Here is a 20,190-nt window from a genome sequence, read left to right on the forward strand (position 1 = left end):
TTTATTCTGCTCTGAGGTAGTTACTTCCACTCTTTTATCTTCCAGGTCACTTATCCGTTCCTCTGCCTCAGTTATTCTGCTATTGATTTCTTCTAGAAAATTTTTAATTTCATGTAATGTGCTGTTCATCATTATTTATTTGCTCTTTAGTTCTTCTAGGTCCGTGTTAAACACTTCTTTTATTTTCTCCATTCTATTTCCATGATTTTGGATAATCTTGCCTATCATTTCTCTGAATTCTTTTTCAGGTAGACTGCCTATTTCATCTTCATTTTTTTGGTCTGATGGGTTTTTAGCTTGCTCCATCATCTGCCTCTTAGTTCTCTATCTTCTCATTTTCCTTAACTTACTGTGTTTGGGGTCTCCTTTTCGCATGCTGCAGGTTTGTAGTTCCCGTTGTTTTTGGTGTCTGTCCCTGGTGGGTAAGGTTTATTCAGTGTGTTGTGTAGGCTCCCTGGTGGAGGAGACTGGTGCCTGTGCTCTTGTGCATGAGTCTGGATCTTGTCTTTCTTTTGTGCAGGACCACATCTGGTGGTGTATTATGGGTTCTCTGTGAACTTATTATGATTTTAAGCAGCCTCTCTGCTAATAGATGCAGTTGTGTTACAGTCTTGCTAGTTGTTTGGCATGCAGTGTCCATCATTGGAGCTTGCTGTTTGTTGAGTGGAGCTGGGTCTTAGCATTGAGATAGAAATCTCTGGGAGAGCTCTTGCTGATATTACATGGGGCCAGAAGTCTCTGGTGGTCCAACGTCCACCAGGTCCAATGAACTTGGCTTTTCCACCTCAGAGGTTTAGGCCTGATACCCAGCCAGAGCACCAAGATCCTGTCAGCCACACAGCTCAGAAGAAAAAGGAAAAGTATAAAGAAATAAATAAAATAAAATTTAAAAAATATTTATTTTTTTAAAGTAGTAAAAAAAGAAAAAACAAAAGAAGAGTGCAACCAAACCAATAACCAAATCCACTAGTGATAACAAGCACTAAAAACTAACCTAAGATAAACATAAAAGTCAGAAACTAGTCCGTCACATACAGAAAACCCCAAGTCTACAGTTGTTCCCAAAGTCCACTGCCTCAATTTTGGGATGATTCAGTGTCTATTCAGTTATTCCACAGATGCAGGGTACATCAAGTTGCTTGTGGGAATTTAATTCGCTGCTCCTGAGGCTGAACAGATAAATTTCGCTTTCTCTTCTTTGTTCACATAGCTCCTGATGTTCAGCTTTGTATTTTGCTCGCCTCTGCATGTAGGTTGCCCTCTCTTGTCTGTTCTTCACTGAAATAGGAGGGGTTAAAGGAGAGGCTGATTCGGAGGCTCTGGCTCATTCAGGCCGGGGGGAGGGAGGGATATGGAATGCAGGGTGAGCCTGTGGTGGCAGAGGCCAGCATGACGTTGCAACAGCCTGAGGCCTGCCATATGTTCTCCTGGAGAAGTTGTCCCTGGATCGCGAGACCCTGGCAGTGGCAGGCTGCTCAGGCTCCTGGGAGGGGAGGTATGGATAGTGACCTGTGGTTGCACAGAGGATTCTTGGTGACTGCTTCTGGAGCTTTAGCGTTTCGTGCTCGTCTCTGCTCTCTGCACTGATAGCCTTGGCTTGTGCCCATCACTGAAGCTCCTTTAGGCAGTGCTCTGAATCTCCTCTCTTAGAGAACACCGAAATAATTGTCTCTTGACTCTTAGGCAGTTCCAGACTTTTCCCCGGACTCCCTCCTGGTTAGCTGTGTTGCACTAGCCCCTTTCTGGCTATGTTCATGCAGCCAACCCCAGTCCTCTACCTGGGATCTGAATCTCTGAAGTTCGAGCCTCAGCTCCCAGCCCCTACCTGCCCCAGTGGGTGAGCAGACAAGCCTCTCAGACTGGTGAGTGCTGGTTGGCACCGATCCTCTGTGTGGGAATCTCTCTGCTTTGCCCTCTTCACTCCTGTTCCTGCACTCTACTTCATCTCTCTGAAGCTTCCCCCACTCCACCCACACCCAATCTCCACCAGGGAAGGGGCTTCTTAGTGTGTGGAAACTTTGCCTCCTTCACAGCTCTCTCACAGAGGTGCAGGTCCCATCAGTATTCTTTGGTCTCTGTTTTTCTTTTTTTTTTCTTTTTCCCTACCCAGGTAAGTGGGGAGTTTCTTGCCTTATGGGAAGTCTGTGGTCTTCTGTCAGTGTTCAGTAGATGTTCTGTAGGAGTTGTTTCACATGTAGATGCGTTTTTGATGTATTTGGGAGGAGGAAGGTGATCTCCACGTCTCACTCCTCCACCATCTTGAAGCTATTTTTAGTTTCTTAAGCAACCTCCATACTGTTTTCCATAATGGCTGTACCAATTTACATTCCCATCAACAGTGTAGGAGAGCTCCCTTTTCTCCACACCCTCTCCAGCACTCATTGTATGTAGATTGTTTGATGATGGCCATTCTGACCAGTGTGAAGTGATACCTCATCAATCCTAAAGACATTATCAGAAACCACTAGAGCTCATCAATGAATTTGATAAAGTTGTAGGATACAAAATTAATACACAAAAATCTCTTGCATTCCTATACACTAGCAACAAAATATCAGAGAGATTAAGGAAACAACCCCATTTGTCATCACATCAAAAAGAGTAAATACCTAGGAATAAACCTACCTAAGGAGGCAAAAGACCTGTACTCTGAAAACTGTGACACTGATGAAAGAAATCCAAGAAGACACAAACAGATGGAGAGATATTCCATGTTCTTGAATTGGAAGCATCAACATTGTGAAAATGACTATAGTACCCAAAGCAATCTACAGATTAATGCAATCCCTATCAAATTACCGATGGCATTTTTCACAGAATTAGAACAGAAAAATTTACAATTTGTGTGGAAACACAAAAGACCCTGAATAGCCAAAGCAATGTTGAGAAAGGAAAATGGAGCTGGAGGAATCAGAATTCCTGACTTCAGACTATACTACAAAACTACAGTAATCAAACCAGTATGGTCCTGACACAAAAACAGAAATATAGATCAATGGAACAAGATAGAAAGTCCACATATAATCCCATGCACCTATGGTCACCTAATCTATGGCAAAGGATGCAAGAATATACAATGGAGAAAAGACAGTCTCTTCAGTAAGTGGTGTTGGGAAAACTGGACAGCTACCTGTAAAAGAATGAACTTAGAACACTCCTTAATACCATATAGAAAAATAAACTCAAAATGCATTAAAGACCTAAATGTAAGGCTGGATACTATAAAACTCTTAGAGGAATACATAGGCAGGACACTCTTTGACCTAAATTACAGCAATATCTTTTTTGATCCATCTCTTAGAGTAATGTACATAAAACCAAAATAAACAAATGGGACCTAATTAAACTTAAAAGTTTTTGCACAGCAGAGGAAACCATAAACAAAATGAGAAAACAACCCTCAGAATGGGAGAAAATATTTGCAAATGAAACACTGGACCAGGAATTAATCTTCAAAATATACAAACAGCTCATGCAGCTGAATATCAAAAGAGCAAACAACGCGTTCAGAAAATGGGCAGAAGATCTAAATAAACATTTTTCCAAAGAAGACATAAAGATGGCCAAGAAACACATGAAAAGATGCTCAACATCATTAATTATTAGAGAAATGCAAATCAAAACTCAAATGTAGACATGTATTTTTAATAAACTATTTAAAATACCACACCTTCTGGCTGGAAAAGAAGAAGACAAATGGGATGTAATAGAAAGTGTGATAAGTGAATTGAATAGGTATTGTCCAAATACTTTCAGCAGATAAAATTATTTCCAAATAGGATATTGAATTTAAATTTCTTACTTGTTAATTTTTCTTGAATTTTTCCATTACTCTTTCCCACATGCACAACTTCAACATTGGAGTCAGGTCTTTTTTTTAAATTTTTAAGTGTACAGCAAAGTGATTCAGTTCAATAAACATTTATTGAGTGGCCATCATGCAAAATGTATAGAGTGGAAAAGGGATTATGCAAACATGAATTAAATGTGGTCCCAGTTCTCAAGGAGATTACATTATACTGAGGCATGACATGAGTATTATTAACTTAGATTCACATATGGATAAGAAAATTGAGCTCTAAGTCATATTTTGTGTAATTTACCTGCTACAATTAAAATGTGATTTTTTATGATATTATTAATTATTTTATAAATCTTACCTGGCTGTTGAGGGTAAGGAGAAGAAAGAATAGAGTATACTATTGCCAGTGTTTGCTACTGAAACCTTCACAGTCTTGGCTCAGGGTGATGGTGAGCCTGGGTAACAAACCACATATAATGAAACTTAAAAACAACTGTGAAGTGATATATCAAGAAGTAGAAAACAATGTAATATTGAATGCATAATTCTAGAAGATTCATAGGTTTACACATAGTTTGAAAATATTGTAAGATTTATTTTTAAGGCAGCTGAGAAAAATAGCATAGTAATTCTGAATTCATATTCACAATTGTTTAATGGTGATGGAAAAATATGTCCTATTGGTCCCCTACCCAGTGCACGTTCTACCTCCTCCAAAAGCCTTCCCTGACTTCAAGCAATGGTGATCACTTCCTCCAATGAGCTGCTGCAGCCCTCATTATGTATACTGTTCATTTATTGCTTAATGATATTTTTATATGGTTATTTTGTATTTTAACTTTTCACTAGTGTCTGTCTCTACATAAATAGACTATAATATCCTTGAAGGTAAGAATATATGTATTTCTTTGAAAGTATAGCTCCCAGTGCAGTGTTAGTCATCTTTTGAATAAATGCACAGTAAATATTTATTCCAGGACTGATGCTTTTCTAAATATTTTATTAAGGACCATACCAACAGCAAATTAATGTGTCAGTAATGTTCAGGAGAACTGTAATAGCCATTGGTCTACATAGATCCTTTGACTATGGAAAAATGTGAAGTGGCTAGTTTAGGCTCCCTAAGTATAAAAATCAATGCAAATAACATCTCTGCAAACTCGTGGGGACTTTCAATGATGCCAAAATAACCTTAGTATTGAAATTCAAGGAACACAAGCGAAGTCGGAGGGAAAACTTTAAAATATGCCTTTGAAATATTGATGACACTAGAGGGGTTTGGCAAAATTATCCCTAAACTTTGGCTTAGTTAGTGAACATATGAATTACCAGGAGAGCATAGTGTGATAGATGTGTTTGTAGTTTCCATTACTAATGAGTATGAAATTAGGTATATCATTCTTATAAAGCAGGTTGCATGGATGTTGAAAATAAATTTGTGGGGTACACTGTCTTGAAATTTAGTAGTATCTATTTTTTCATTTGGTGTTAATAAGGTTCATACAACAATTTGTTTCTAGGGGACTGCAGTTTTGGTATTTTGCATACTTAAGTGGATGGAAAAAGGTCTACAACATATACACTTCTAACTGCCACACTACAGTTATGTCCAGTTCAAATTTAGCTATTTTTAAGTAAATAGGTTGTGTAAAGTGTAGATTCAGAAGTTCCCAAAGGTAGAGTCATTAAAATGGTTTATCTGAGACATTATTTTCCTTTTCAAAGTTTTAACTCTTCTCCACAGGATTAGGCCACTGATGGATTGTATCATGATGGACTTAGTTAATAAGTGAGGTAAACACTATAGCCATTTTTAAAGAGAAAAACACATTTCTCATTTCCCTCCATACCACAAGAAATGGTTCTCTCTAGACACCATGAAAAAGAATAATTTTTGAAACAATCCTGTGGTAATAAAATAAATCAGAGGTAATATTGCTGTCATCCTGTACCCAGAGTTAAAATGCTTATCAATTACTAAGAAAAAATTGGCCACTGTGAAAGGATATTTCAGCATAATAAATAAAATTATCTTTAGTCTTTGGCCAGAACTTTCATATTAACTAGTTTCTCTGAATCTCAAGAATTTCCAAATGATCATAACTTTTGATTGCCCACTGCTCTTTTACCAATATAAGAGAAAGCAAGAAGTCATAAATTATATTAGTGCTTTGGAAGAGGTTAAAGACTGAGGTGTCAATTATAAAATCACTTGGAAATTAGAGTAAAGTAATTGAAGCCAAGCAAGAAAATAATTCGTGAGTCTAAACCTGTCAAAATTTGAATTATTTGAGTTTTATATCAATCTCACAGAAGTCAAAAGGTTTTTCAACATCTTAAAATGCCCCAAACTTGTCCATTTAATTTTTACTTTGTAATGCCATATATGTAGTGGTGGAACTAACCATAATTAGAAAGAATAAAATAGACATTAAAATATTTGTGTGAAGAATAAGAAATTAGAAAAAGAAGTGTGGCTATACTTGAAAGCCATAGAGATATAGGAGCTGTTTTAGCACATATTTAAATAGTTAGGCACAGAATTGATGTCCCCATTTTTTGTTTTACAAAAAAAGCATGATAACCTCAAAATTACTTAAAAGCCCTTAACATAAATTCCTGCCTTAATATCACAGTATCATGATCCATTTTCTTGTACATTTTCAAAGATGTTTGAATCTCATGGGAGTTTAACAAGAATGGTGATTTTCTGTGATCTGAGTGAAGTTCCTCATCATAGCTTTTAGGACAGCAGTTTCCTCCTCTAATTCATCCCTAGAGCCTTAGGAAAGCCAATTAGTAAACTGCCATTTCTACATCTATTCCAACTGAGGTTAGCCAGCTAAGACATACCTGCATATAGAAACCTGGGAAAAAATCTAGATTTCTGGAACAATGCTCACTGATTTCTAGGCATTCCACTACCCTAACTTCAGCAGAGAAAGGTACCAACTTTTAGCCTAATTATTTTAGAATGGCATTCCTCATGTGATTAAAAATATCACACAACTACTCATATTCTGGGATTGATGTCTGGACAGAAACCTAGCATAGCTGCTTGTTGGATTTTAAAGATTTTTTACATTTAACACAGTGGTCCTGAAAATCCCTCTAACTAAGCTTCTGAATAGATAATAATAACTGTAGTATCATCGTTATTACCTTATTAGAAAAATGATAGTATCTCAGCCCTCTAATCTGGTACCTGCAGAACATTTTTTCTCATTGGAACAGGAAGAAATAGGGGCAGCTAGAGCTGAGATAGAAAATTTCCCTGGTTCATAAATTTATTCTTTCATTGATCAGTCAATAATTATTGTATTGAGCTTCTATTATGTGAAAGGCATTGTTCTGGGTGCTAAAGATATAGTGATATACATGACAGACAACATTCCTGCTCTTATGGAGATTACATTCAAGTAGAGGCAGGAAAAAAGTGAGCAAGAGAACACATGAATAAAATAATTTTGATATATGATTAAGTACTATAATAGGAATTGTAAAATAGAGGAAAAAAATGATAGATACTGAATGGGGGATTGGAAGGGACTACTTTAGAAAGTGTGGTCAGGGAAGACCTCTCTGAGGTTTCATTTCAGCTAAGAAAAGAATGACCAGAAGATGACAGTCATATGAGAATCTGGGGGCAGATAATTTCATGGAGTAGAAATAGCAAGGTTGATAGGTTAAAAGGATAGAAAAAAAGCCAGTTTGAGTAGAGTATAATGAGCAAAAGGAAGAGTGATAAGTAAATATGTTCACAGAGGTAGGTAGGGATCAGATTATTTTTAGGCTATGGTAAGGGATATGGATTTTGTTTTATTTTATTTTTAAAACAGTTTACTTGAGACATAATTCACATACTGTACAACTCACCCATTTAAAGTGTAAACTTCAATGGCTTTTAGAATATTCAGAGTCATGCATCAATGACCATAATCAATTTTAGAACACATTCATTATCTCAAAAAGAAACCTCCCACCCCTTAGCCATCATCTCATAATCTTCCCATTTCCTCAAGTTCTAGGCAACCACCAATCTACTTTATGTCTCTATAGATTTGCCTATTCTGGACATTTTATATAAATGGAATCATATAATCTGTGGTATTTTGTAGCTGGATTATTTCACTTAACATATGTTTTTGAGAATCATCCACATTGCAGCTGGTATCAGTATTTTATTTCTTTTTTATTGGAGAATAATATTCCCTTATATGAATATATGATATTTTATTTATCCACTCATCGGTTTATGGGCATTTGGGTTATTTTCACTTCTGGGATATTCTGAATAATGTTACCATGAATATTCATATACAGGTCTTTGTGAAGACATGTTTTACTTCTCTTAGATAATATGGCAACTCCACGTATAACTGTCTGAGAAACTACCAGACCATCCAACAAAGTAGCTGCACCACTCCACAATGAGGGCTCCAATTCCTCTACTCTTTGTCGATACTTTTTATTAACTCTCTTTTTTATTACAGCCATCCTAGTGTGTATGAAGTGGTATCTCATGGTGGGTTTTATTTGCATTGATATGGATTTTATTCTAAGTGTAATGGAAAGTCATTGGAGGGTTTTAAGTTGGGCAATGACTTGATCTAATTTACACTTTAAGATCACTATGGCTGCTGTGTAGAGAACTGGAGAAAGGGAAGGGAAAAATAGAATCAGGGAAGTCAGATAGGAGATAATTCCTGTACTCCTGATGAGAGTTGATACTGGATTTGACTAGCTGCTGGTAGTGGAGATACAGAGAGAAGGACACAGTTAGGATATATTTTGAAAATATAACTCATAGGACTTGCTAATGGACTCAGTATGGGGAGAGGATAGATACTGGTGATGAAGAAAAAGAGGAATCAGGAATCTTTCTAGATTTTTGTTTGAAGAACTGGGTGAGTGGTGGTACCATTTATTGAGATGGAGAAGACTGAGGAAGGGACAGAATAGAGGGGTGGAAATCAAGAGTTCCATTTGCGGGCTTCCGTGGTGGCGCAGTGGTTGGGGGTCCGCCTGCCGATGCGGGAGGATCCCGCATGCCGCGGAGCGGCTGGGTCTGTGGGCCATGACCACTGGGCCTGCGCGTCCGGGGCCTGTGCTCCGCAGCGGGAGAGGCCGCAGCGGTGAGAGGCCCGCGTACCGCAAAAAAAAAAAAAAAAAAAAAAAAAGAGTTCCATTTTGCCCATGTTAAGTTTGGAAATATAAATCAGACAGTTGAATATATTAGTTTGAAGACCAGAGGAGAGATAGAGATTGGATATATTAACTTGGTAATCATCAGGGTACAAATGATATTTAAAGCCATGGGACTGTATGTGATCACCTAGAAAGGTCTAATTTTATTCTAACACTTTAGTTGTTACTGCCCTACTTTTCACAAGATTTCCAACCTCCTGTTTCTGGCTCACCCATGTCAGAATTCCACTGCCTGACACTCTGACACCAAAGTAACCTTTCCCAAATTTCCCCACTGAGTTTGGACTACTACCGTGAATCCTGACTCAGACAGAACTACTTAGTGAAGCACTAAGTTGTGGGCTAACTCAGATGCTTTCTACAAATGGTTTCCTTGCTCCCAACCACCTCTTTCGAATTTAGAATGAGCTATATAAGCTCTACAATAGGATTTCCAATTCACATAGCAAAAAAGGTAATATGAAGTTAAAAAGCATGTGCTGACTCCAGGGTGTTTCAAGAAATTGAAGGTCACCTCTTCCATCTCTTCAGGTAATGTTATAGAGAGTCCTCGACTTTACTCTCTTAGCCATTAGGGAAATGATAGTCTTTATGTCAACCTTATTTGAAATGCAGCTTTTCTTATACTCTAGGGGCCTGGCCTCCTGACAAATCTGCCCAGTGGTCTGGTATCAAACTGATTTGCCTAATGTCATTCATTGTTGTGCCTTCCTTATTGCTACATTAACATCAATTTTTATCATAATTATTGTGGTGAAAGGTCATAGTAAACATAACAAAACAAAACAGAAATTTAAAATTTAATCTACCTTTCCACTGGAAGTGATGAGTTTGGCAGTATACAATAATTATTACTAGGTTAGACTATGCTTTGAGCTTGTTTATAAGAATAACTTACTAGGATTAAGAAGTGCTCAGAAATGCATGGCCAAACAGGAAAGATTTAAAAGTGCCAGGACTTAAAATTCTCTGTAAGGAAAAGAAAGATAGCAATACTAATGATTTATCACTTTGCTTGATAGTATCTCCTCATTTTCCAAAAATAACATAAATAATGTCATCTTACATATTATACTGTATATATATATATATATATATATATATATAATTTCCAGATAAAATGCTTTCCAATATTTCATCTTTAATATGATTGACAGAATGAAGGTACATTTTATAGATAAAGAAATTGAGATTAGCTCTGTTTACATGGGCAAATTACTTTGCTAATTTCCATGTTATCTGGCTCCAAGTCCAACACACTTTCCTCTACATCATGCTCACTTTTTCCACTCATGCTTTCTCTCTTTAAAAGTACCAGTGTTGATAATTGAATTGCTGGATAATTCGCTTGCTTAGACTTAGACAAACTTATGATAGAAAAAAATAATAATATAAACAATGAAGGGCTAAGGAAATCAGAAGAGTTCCTAGAATGATATGTACTTCCAACATCAACATGCATAGAGACTCACTCTACTTATAACATTGAGCTACAGAACTAAAAGTTTGAAAGTGCAATTAAAGAACACAATTACTGGTATTAGCCCTGTTTTATTTTCTGTAATGAGTTGGGTTGACTTCAGGGAGGGTAGAGAAATGGCATTTATGATTGTAAGCTGCCTCTTTTATAGATATCTAAATGTAAAAGATGATGTCTAATAGATTAAATGAAACATATGTGTCCCAAACTGAAATGCAGATTACCCAATTACTTCTTAACTTCCTTCACCCGTAGGCTTCCTTATTTCAGTTAAAGGCAACTCCAACCTTCCAGTTGTTAGGCCAGAAAACTTAGAGGCATCCTTCACTCCACTCTTTCTCTCACACCCTACGTCCAGTCAGTCGGCAAATACTATTGGCTTTCCTTAAAATTTTTCCAGAATTTAGAGCCTTCTCATGACTTCCACTGCTCTGTTGTGTAGGGTCTGGCTTCTTGTTGCTTCTCTGACCTCATCTACTACTCCTGTGGAAAAGTAAATTCAAAAGCCCTTAGGACAGGAGAATGCCTAGTATGCTGAGGAAGAACAAAGAGGTCATAACAGCCAGAATAATACTGCCTCAGAGGTTTTAAACTTACTATTTGTTCCACCAAGAAGTTTCTTTCCTCAGATTTTTACAAGTATTTGCTCAAACTCACATTTTTGGTGAGGCATTTCCTGAATACCTTATTCAAAACTACAAACTTCTAGCTCCAGCATTCTTTGTCCTGTCCTCCTTTCCTGTGTGATTTTTATCCAAAGCATGAATATATTTTATGACCTACTTGTTTATTTTGTTTATGTTGTTTATTATTGTCTGTCTCACCCTGTGAAACATGTACACATCATGGGGGTACACATTTTTTTTTACTCCACTGCCATATCCCCAATAGGCTTTCAAGAAATACTTACTGAATGAAAACATGAATAAATGAAACACACGGCTACAGCAACAGGTGGTCACATTTTCCACCAAGTCTCTTGATTGCTGGACTTGCCTCAGAGCAATAGCATTATTTTAATTATACGTGATAATTATTGGGAACTTTGAAAAAATCATCTCAAAGCTTCATCTTTTATAAATACCTTCTGATTTGGTTCATATAATATGAATTAAATATTCAGATGGACAATAAACTTCCAACGTGCACTGTGAATGTAGGCTGCCACCCATATTACCATCCATCAATTTTCCATATTACTGAGGTTATACCATATCCACAAAAGTACAAAATTGCCATATAACAATGCTTTTTCTCTTTTCCTTCCCAATGACACATCTTATCAGGCAACTTACAGGTGGTCATTTCAAGCCCATTAGATGAGCTACATAATATTAAGGAAAAAAAGAATCCCAAGTGCAAAAAAAGTTTCATTGATAAAGGTTGTCAGGCTGATACGTAACATTGTACTCTCATGTTTGAGTAGAAGATAGGTATTTAAGAACTACTGGGTCCTATTCCAACCCTAATTCTGTCTTATTAAATAGAATAGTAAATCATCAGAGTAGTTGATCCATTTAGTAAAATTAAGCTATGAGCATTATATGTGCATGTATGAATAAAAATTTTGAAGCAACCATAGTCAAAATTATTGAAATCTACACTAATGGGTGTCCCACAGAAAGGTCTTTTCTTCTCAAGTAGACAAGTATACCACAGTGAACTGACAGTACTCTTCAGAAGTAACTTTTATTAAAGTTTAGTGTTAGAGCTGGAAGGGATCACGGAACTAGTCCCCTGGGTAAGAAAGTCTCCTCCAAGGTCATATACCTTTTTAATAGCAGATCAGGTATATATTTCAGATCTCTGGACTCTGTACTGTGCTCTTTCTACTACACAATGCTGCCTCTCCTCTAAGAAACAAACTAAGAAAATTACTCTTCATGATGAACTTGCAGGACTTTATTCTTGCAAACACTAGAAAATTTAATTTCTTAGTTATAGACAACAAATGCTCAATTCTTATTAACAATGATTGTTCAACAGATGACATTTTGCCTCATAGAGTGTATAATGCACTCTACTTATCAAAATACATGCAAAAGGTATAGTGAGTTGTAATCTAAGTTGTCAGTTATGCATTGAGACATGATGTAGGTGCCATTAAAAAGGAAACATGATGCATGAATATGAGTGTAATGCTTTGTGTGCTCTTGAACTAGTAGTGCACAAAGTAGAAAGAAGGGAGGTAAGAATCAGGGACAAATGAGTATGAACTGCAGAATGATGCTGTAGTTGCAAAAGAATCCTGATTAAAAAGTTAATGCAAGAAATCTATATTTAAAAGTCACTGGAGACAGTCTCACCTGGAAGCATTGTAGGGTTATGTGGTAAACACAATTTTTTAGATGATTAGTGACTTTGTTCTTTAGGAGTCCATGACCTGAGCTAGGCATAATGCCCCAATCTATTCTAGCATTCTGCATAATCTACATACCAAACATCACCACTGAGAGGATCCACTGTCAACTCAAACAATATATCTGGAATTCAATTTTTTACCCCCTTGTACCTTACCTTTAAAGTAGTACCTATTCTAAAGTTATCTATTTTTATCAATGACATTTTCTAGTCACTCAAATGTGAAAACTGGGAGATGCTTTTGACACAACCTTATTCCTTTCCTGCCACAATCCTTCCTGCAGCATATAAAATGACCAAGTCCTATTTTAAATCAATTAATGACTGGATTATGGCAATGGTTTTCTAACTGGTCTCTTTATTACCTCTTTATACAACAAACTTCTATCAGATTTATCTCCCTGCTTTCATTATGTCACGGTGTCTTACATATAGGTGGCTCTAAAGAAATAATTATTGAATAATAAGTACTTATTATACCTGATTAAAAACCTACATTTTTTGCCCTCCCAATTGCCAGTATAATTTTAAAGAACTCTGAAGTGTGACCACTTTCTATTTCTCCCCCAAAAGACTATTTCTGTTATAGTTATGTTGGTTTTCTCATTAAACACACATCAACTCCCACAGTTCTTTTCTCCTCTTTTGTAGTATCTTCACTTGCAATTATGTCTATCCAAGTTCCACAACTTCTTCAACACTCAGCTCAGGTCTTAATCCTCCTTGGAGCCTTTCCCAATTACCGAAGTTCATAAGGGGCTCCTATCAACATGTCATGTATGTAAACTGTTTTGTGGTTATAAGCTTTGTCTGCCAACCACAACTGCTGTCTTGAGGACAGGAACCTTGGACAGGTTTCTTGTCTTCTATGAGTCTCAGTTTACTCATCAATAAAATGAAGTTAATTTTACTTAAATCACAAGAGTTGTTGTTAGGAAAATTCATAGCAGAGTGTCTAGCACATAATAGATGTTCACAAATGCTAGTCCAATTTTTTGTGTGTTGCTTATAGAGTCTAGCATAGGGCCTTGCACATATTAGGTACTCAGAAAGTTCTGAGTGAACTAAACACAAAACCACACAAAAAATATTTCCTTAATATTGTTAGTTGTAGTGTTGGTGGTGGTAGATGGGTGTATTTGTGAACATGTTTGATAGAAGGGAGGAGGGCAAAGAAGAAAGAAGGAACTGAGGATATTTTTCTGAAATATTACAGTGCAAGGTGGTGTTGGGAGAGGAGTAAGGAAACAGGAAGAGGGAGGTTGTCATGTACAGCAATGAGGATTAATTAAGTTGAATTTCCATTTGTTCAGGTATTAAAAAAACATTGAGTATTCGTTATTAAAACATGACACAAGAATACCTGTTCAACCCTGTCAGACACATAAAATTTGTTTATAACAGCAGTCCATGAAGTAGCATATAATATCTCTTAAATGGGCAAAGGGCGAGGGCCAAGAGAAAGAGGTTATATCAAGTAAAACTAAGTGAGAAAGACTAGGTTGAAATTCTTTAAGCATTAATGGAAATTTCAGTCTCAGACACACATACACATATATTAACAGGAATTGTCAAAGTATTCCTAGGTGTTAATTGTAGACATTTCTTGGCAATTGCCTATGTACTTAAGGCTTGGAGGATGATTACTTCTGAATATCTTGACAGGCTCTGATTATGTCTCTTTGGGTCATTTCATATGGCTATTAGCATAGCACAGTATGAACATTCAGTAATGATGGTAACCATCACCATAATCATCATTTATATTTACAGAGTTCTTTATAATTTACAAAGCACTTTCACATATGTTCAGATTCAGCTGAGCCCATAATTCAATTAAGAGCACCTACTACATCATAGGTGCTTTATGTACATTTTGTGTTCCTTACAACATTTTATAAATTATCAGAATTGACTTATTCAGATTTTGCAAATGGCGAAACTTGAGACTCACAGAAATTATGACCTTCCGAGATCACACAGATAGTTACTGACAGAGCCGGAACTAAAATGTTTGATTTATAATCCCAGACCAGTCCCTGTTCTCCACTTTACAATACTAACTTCAGTTAAATTCTTAATAAATCCCTTTTTATGAATTTCTGACACTTGAGATTTAATCTGTCAAAAAGAAATTCAGTTCATCCCCCAGACACCACTTTGGCTTTTACCACCATTGACACCATCATTCACCTATTCGTCTAGAATGAAAGCCTTAAAATTATTTTTTTATTCCTGTATTTCACTGCTCCTGTCTGCCATATCTAATCTGATGAGTCTTTTTCCACATATATATCAAAGTCACCATTTGCCCTCATGGAATTCAAGTTTTTCATTTATGAAATGAGAGTGGGGGTCAAACTTAGCTTTTTTGAATTCTCTACTAGCTTGCACATTCAAGGATTCAAAGAAATACATGGAAATGTTAATACTTCCTATTTATGGTGGTATAATAACATACTTCCATTATTCCACAATTCAACAAATTCATATAGTAAGGATAATGTGGGCTATGATACAAACAAGCCTCTCACAAATTAGTTCAGAAGCATGGGAGGGAAGTTGAGAGGTGTGAAGCAGAGGGTAGACTTTGCTTTTATATATCTTTGTACTCTATTTTTTTCATTCATAACCACAAGCATGAGTTGCTGTTGTAATTTGAAAAAAAATAAACTAAATTAAAAATGCGTCCATTCATTCAAGAACTATTTATCAAGTGCTTAGTACATGCAAATCCCTGTAGGATACAGTGGTGAACAAGACAGATATGACTCTTGCTCTCAAGGACCTTAACATACTGATAGTTTCCTTGAAGAAGTGTAATAAGAACATCTAAACTATTCAAGAAGTATTTCTTAAAGTGTGGTATGGAGATTGCTTGTATCAGAACCACATAGGCACTTGAAAAATTCAGATTCTCAGGCTCCATCATAAACTTATTGAGCAAAAATATGTGGGCGTGGGGCCTGGGATTCTCAAGTTTTAACAAGCACAGCAGGTGATTCTTCTATGCACTTTTCTGAGAATTTCTGTTCTAGGGTGTGGGCTAGTTTTACATTTGGCTCTCTTTGTGTATTTGCATTTTCTACAGTGTCTTCAGTGCATATGCAATACGAAAGGAAAATACCTATTAAAGCTATTTAAGAAAATTCAACCTAATCCATGAGTTTTGAAATTTGTGATGCCAGAGGACTAACCAAGAAAATATTCCAAACATGGAGTATAAACTCTGTTAAGGAAACATGGAGACAGGATTAAACAAAATATGATCAGGGGATTAATGAAGCAAATCTAGCCAGAGCACAGAGTTATGTTAGGGAGGAATGTGATGAGGTTAATGGAAACAGGGTAACATATCAATGAAAGGTCTTGTTTATGAAGCTGAAGTGTTTTGATTTGATTCTAGTCAATCAGTGGATTTCCTTGACCAGGGGTGGAAGGAATTATGCAAATCAAGCTAAATGAAGCATGTTATGCAGGATGGGGAGAAAAGAAAAAGACTGGAATAAAAGAGAATAGCTAAACACATATGTATGGTATCTAAAAAAATAAAGGGGGTTCTGAAGAACCTAGGGGCAGGACAGGAATAAAGACTCAGACATAGAGAATGGACTTGAGGACATGGAGAGTGGGGAGGGTAAGCTGGGACAAAGTGAGAGAGTGGCATGGACATATATACAATACCAAATGTAAAATATTTAGCTAGTGGTTAGCAGCCGCATAGCACAGGGAGATCAGCTCGGTGCTTTGTGACCACCTAGAGGGGTGGGATAGGGAGGGTGGGAGGGAGGGAGATGCAAGAGGGAGGAAATATGGGGATATATGTATATGTATAACTGATTCACTTTGTTATAAAGCAGAAACTAACACACCATTGTAAAGCAATTATACTCCAATAAAGAGATGTTAAAAAAATAAAGAGAGAGAATAGCTAGAAGGCTGGTGGAGTAATACAGATATAATTTGATGAGGTTCTGAACTACAGTGATGGCTGTGAAACTTGTATTGAACGAGGGTTAGGAATAGTGAATGAATTTTTTTAAAAAATTGAATCTGTAAAAAAAAAACTATTCTCCTTATTCTCTCTTAATAGACGAGGTGTTTGTTCTTTGATTAGAGGACAGGCTTTCTGTATTAGGGCATTTAGCTCTTTCAGACATATGATGACATGATTTGCCATATTTAAGGATTGGTTCTTTTTGAACATTTGGCTTGTATATTGTAAATTGTTTAAAAACAAGTAAAATTTGTTCTCTTTAAATACCAAACAAAGAAAAAAAGAAACTTTATTCACTTGACCTGTTTTTGAGTTATGAGACCCTGAGAACAGAGCTCTGAGGGAGCATTATCCAATAGGTTCAGGGTGCAGTAATCTGATGAGAGAAAATCTTCACTGTATTTAGATAATTGTTTAATGTTAGAGCTGAAGGGGACCATGGTGATTACCTAGTCCCATTATCTTACTTTATCAATAAGGAATTTGAAGTCCACAGAAGTTAAGCAACTAGATCTGCATTAGCCAATAAGCCAGGGTCAGAGTCTGAAGTCGAATAAGAGCTCTGACTCCCAGTCTTAGTCCTTTTGAAATGCAGCAGGAACCTATGTGGCTCTCCAAAGTACAAAAACCTTTCCGTGTCCCCTTTTCTTGTTTCCTGGAAAAAGATTTGTGTCCTAAATCTTCCCTGAGTTCTGAAGGGCAGATTCAAACAGTTACTAATTAGGGGAGTGAAGGAATGCAGAAAGAAACAATAGTGAAGCATGGGGTTTTGTCCTGGTTCTTCCTCCGAGGATGTGCATAATAATTTGATACATATCTCTGAGTTCTACAGGAACTAAGGCCTCCATTGAGGTGGAGGATAGTAACTTCAGGAGGAGCACAAGCACATGAACCCCAGACTGGTTGGAACCAGAAGGCTGATGATTGAGATTCCTGGAACATCATCCTGTTACCTCACTACCAACCAATCAGAGGAGGGTCACACACCTTGCAGATCTCCTCCCACATTTTGCCTATAAAAACTCTTCTCCAAAAATCATCAGGGAGTTCAGGTCACTTGAGCATGAGCCACCCATTCTCCTTGCTTGGTTCTGCAATAAATTTTTCTCTGCTCTAAACCCCAACATTCAGGTTTCTTTGGCCTCACTGTGTGTTGGACACATGAACTGGAATTCCACAACACTTTTCTGCTACACTATGTAGACTCCTGACATAACTGCACAATTTTGTCTTTGCCAACCATTATTATTACCACTGTCTCTACCCTTGAAAAAAAACCTCATCTGATGGATGAACATAGAGTCTGTCATACAGAGTGAAGTAAGTCAGAAAGAGAAAAAGAAATACCGTATGTTAACTCATATATGTGGAATCTAAAAAAACGGTACTGATGAACCTAGTGGCAGGACAGGAATAAACACGCAGATGTAGAGAATGGACTTGAGGTCACAGTGTGAGGGGAAGCTAGGACGATGCGAGAGAGGAGCATTGACATATATACACTACCAAATGTGAAATGGATGGCTAGTGGGAAGCTGCTGCATAACACAGGGAAATCAGCTCAATGCTTTGTGACGACCTAGAGGGGTGGGATAGGGAGGCTCAAGAGGGAGGGGATATGGGCATATATGTATACATATAGCTGATTCACTTTGTTGTACAGCAGAAAGTAACACAACATTGTAAAGCAATTATACTCCAATAAAGATTAAAAAAAAAAAAGCAAAAGAAAAAACCCCTCATCTGTTAACCTGGCATGTCCCTTCTCATAAGCATAGTCAAGTACTGACATATTTGCTAAAGTTAATCAAAATGTACTAGCATTCCTGTGATAAACTTAGACATAAAATTTAAAGTCCTCTGGTTCCGTAGCCCCAGTTTTAACCTAATACACTCCCCCCTGCAATTAAATAGCACTCTCAAAGTCACATTTGAACTTCAGGACCTTAGCTTTAAAAGAAATGGGAAAAGATATTTTTCCCATTTTTTTTACATGTAACATCATACTAGAACCACATGGTTGTAAAAATTTCCCTATATTTAGATGGGCAAGGATAAACGTTTGAGGGCAAAGACCATAGGCAAAATTTGAAATGTTGTGAACCTAACTAAGTTTACCCAGAGAACAAAAATGGTAGCAGTTGTTGAAATGCACCTCATGTGTTGCCAGAAACAGTGCCTTTCCTGTGCCAAAGAAGGAGCAATGCAGAGGGAGTGGGTGGAGGGATATACTCACTTCCTCCCATGGGGCATATGTATCAAATTATAATCTCTGGCAGAGGTAGGATTTCTCCAGCGAGGCTTAAGAGAAATAGTCAAAGGCACTTTATGGATTTATCCCGTGCCAAATATAAGTCCAAGTTATTAACTAGAGTGTTCACCTTTTAGCACTAGGCATCTTACTCCAAGACCCAGGCCAGCGGCCAAGTTCCTTTTCCTATATACACCTTCACAATGACTGATCAACGCATGTCCAAGTCAGGATGGGTCTGTCTGCATATGCAGAGGCTGGAGTTGTTCAGGGGAAAATGTAGTTCCACCTCTGTCTCTGTCTCTGTCTCTGTCTCTGTCTCTGTCTCTCTCTCTCTCTCTCTCTCTCACACACACACACACACACACACACACACAAACACACACACATGGTAAAACCTCCAAACAAGACCCATATCCTGAGTTTGACAAATTGAAATAATTATACATACCTTTTACTTTGCCTTGACCTGATGCAATTTTCTTTACTAGTGTCAGAAATTGTTTTAGAGATAGGGATAAACCTAGAATAGGAAAATAAAGTATCTTGGGTCCTAGAAAACTCCACCTGAAATCATACATATGAAACCAGTTTGTAAATGTATAATCCCCAAAACATAGCTCCTTCTTAATTCCACATTTGCCATCCCTCTTTTCCGCTTTCACTTTGTAATAATTTTCCTTCCTATACTGACCTGAAATCATGAAGTCCCAGCTGTCCCAGTCTCTTCTAGTTGACAGCAGCTCTTCTAAGCTGTACAGATGATTGCTTAAATAGCAGCTTTAGCCCAACCCCTTAAATTATTTTGGAAATGAATTCTGCTTTGTTGACCCACCCTTAGAGCAATTGTTATTCTCAGAACAGAGAATTCTGTATTAGATATCTTGTGGAAATAAACTAAACTATTTTGTATCAAATATTTTGAATGCACTAAGCAATGTACTGACATTGTGTGCTTGTATGTGTAGAAGGAAGGAACATGGGGGTGGGGAGGTTGTTCAAGGACAAAATAAACAAGTTTTTTCCAATCTCAAAATACTTTCAATATGTTGAGATGAAAACACATTAAAGATCCCTTTAGAATTTAAAAC

General features: G+C 37.0%; 1 protein-coding gene across 11 annotated transcripts in view; it reads right to left on the reverse strand.

Annotated features, from left to right (window-relative positions):
- HDX (highly divergent homeobox) overlaps window positions 1–19,858 on the reverse strand; it is a 262,642-nt gene extending 242,784 nt beyond the window's left edge. For 5 of the 11 annotated variants that reach the window (XR_013825636.1, XM_079909946.1, XM_079909940.1 and 2 more), the window contains exons 1-3: window positions 19,794–19,849; window positions 19,551–19,622; window positions 4,161–4,257 (exon numbers count right to left, since the gene is read on the reverse strand). The gene's annotated coding sequence lies outside the window, so the exon portion shown is untranslated. Of the gene's footprint in view, window positions 1–4,160; window positions 4,258–9,908; window positions 9,980–19,550; window positions 19,623–19,793 lie in introns of all 11 variants that reach the window. The other 6 variants (XM_079909943.1, XM_079909947.1, XM_079909942.1 and 3 more) reach the window with 6 other exon arrangements.
- Window positions 19,859–20,190: the final 332 nt, after the last annotated feature.

Source organism: Stenella coeruleoalba (assembly GCF_951394435.1).
Source record: "Stenella coeruleoalba genome assembly, chromosome: X".
Classification (NCBI taxonomy): Eukaryota; Metazoa; Chordata; class Mammalia; order Artiodactyla; family Delphinidae; genus Stenella; species Stenella coeruleoalba.